Genomic DNA, 1,720 nt, shown 5'->3' on the forward strand with positions numbered 1-1,720 from the left:
CCTGTTGCATAGTGTTTCACTGTGTTAATGAACATTCATTTATTTGTTCAGTCATTGTCCAGTTCATGCATATTTGGGTTGTTTCCAATCTTCCAGTCTTACAAGTAATGGCAAAATAAAATACTTGAACATGAGTCTTTTCATAGATTCCCTAGTATATCTTGGTATAAGTACTGAGATTTGGGATGGCTGTATCAAAATGTAAAGGCAGAGCTTTGAGCAGTGGCAGTATCGTAGCCAATGAGGTTTATCTGAGGCCCGATTATTGCTAATCAAAATGTAAAGGCAGAAATCATTCTTCTAAATATCACCAAATGCTCTCAATAGAAGCTGAGGGACTGTGCTCTGAAGAGTAGTGTTTTGATAGTATAATGCACTCAGCATGATAAATAATGACTTGAAGGTCTTGAAGGGACTTACTTAAGGTTCCTTTTGTGGAACTTTTAGTTATTATCATTGTAGTAGTATTACAACTGTACTTTTTTTCACATAGTCTGGGTTTTCTGTTTCTTGCCGGGTTGATTTCACAGATTTTAATTCTGAAGCATTTTTCCAGAGACATGATTTAAATGGCATTTGGTTATTTAAAAAGTTGATGTCTAGGAGTTAGCCTTACTTATTTAGTGGTCATTTCAAGTTTCTCTTTATTTTTCAGCTCTCATTCAGATGACTAGCTGAGCAGAAGCTCTTCCTATTATTTTTTTTTAAAGGATTTTTTAAAGATTTTTTATTTATTTTTTAACAGAGGGACAGCGAGAGAGGGAACACAAGCAGGGAGCGTGGGAGAGGGAGAAGCAGGCTTCCCGCTGAGCAGGGAGCCCGATGCGGGACTCAATCCCAGGACCCTGGGATCATGACCTGAGCCGAAGGCAGACGCTTAACGACTGAGCCACCCAGGTGCCCCAGCTCTTCCATTATTTTAAAGAGTTTTATTATGGGTTGTATGTGATGGTTGGTTTTGCCCTCCCTGTTGTTTCTAAGGCATTAAACAAAAGTTGATACTGAATTCCTAGTCCATGAAACAAAACTTTATTTTTTTCTTTTTTCTTTTTTTAAAACTTTATTTTTTCATAACTCTGCTAAGAAGCAAAGATTTTATGAATGATCCTAAAGGGAAAATATTAATTTCCCTCGTAGCTTCCATTTAATTCTACCTTTCAATTTTTCCCACATCTCTCACTGCAAAAAATACATTCAATCTGACATAAGTAGTGGATCATTTTGGGAATGTATTCCTTGATAAGCTTGGAAGGGAAAATACTTTTATAGAAAACAAGAAGAAGCCACCCTAGTCCATTGAACTTGATCTTACTGTGCATCAGAGGACTTTATTTTTGCTTTGTTTTCAAATACCTCTTTCTGTTGTACCTGTTACAAAGAAGGGAAGGTGGGAAGCAATTAATGATTTTTCTTCTCTTGCTGGAAAACTCTTGTGGCAAGCATGTTTCTTGAGAAGAAAAAAGAAAATCATTTATTTTCAGCTATAACAAAACCGAAAGTCTTAAGTCCGCTTAGTGCACAATGATTTTATTAGTGACAGGCAGTAGACCTGAACAGGGAGGAACACACTGTTGTTGACAAATACAACTTCCAGAGCACAGGATGTGTTTTGACCCCATCTCTATTCAAAGACAAAATAAATGAGTTCACTATGTATTTCAAATTTATCTCTTTCATAAGTTTCCCATTAAGGATTAATCCTGGGAAGAAGAGACTGATA

General features: G+C 36.5%; 1 pseudogene; it reads left to right on the forward strand.

Moving 5' to 3' along the window:
* Positions 1-211: 211 nt before the first annotated feature.
* Positions 212-462, forward strand: LOC113938866 (annotated as a pseudogene).
* Positions 463-1,720: the final 1,258 nt, after the last annotated feature.

Source organism: Zalophus californianus, chromosome 8 (genome assembly GCF_009762305.2).
Source record: "Zalophus californianus isolate mZalCal1 chromosome 8, mZalCal1.pri.v2, whole genome shotgun sequence".
NCBI classification, from domain to species: Eukaryota; Metazoa; Chordata; class Mammalia; order Carnivora; family Otariidae; genus Zalophus; species Zalophus californianus.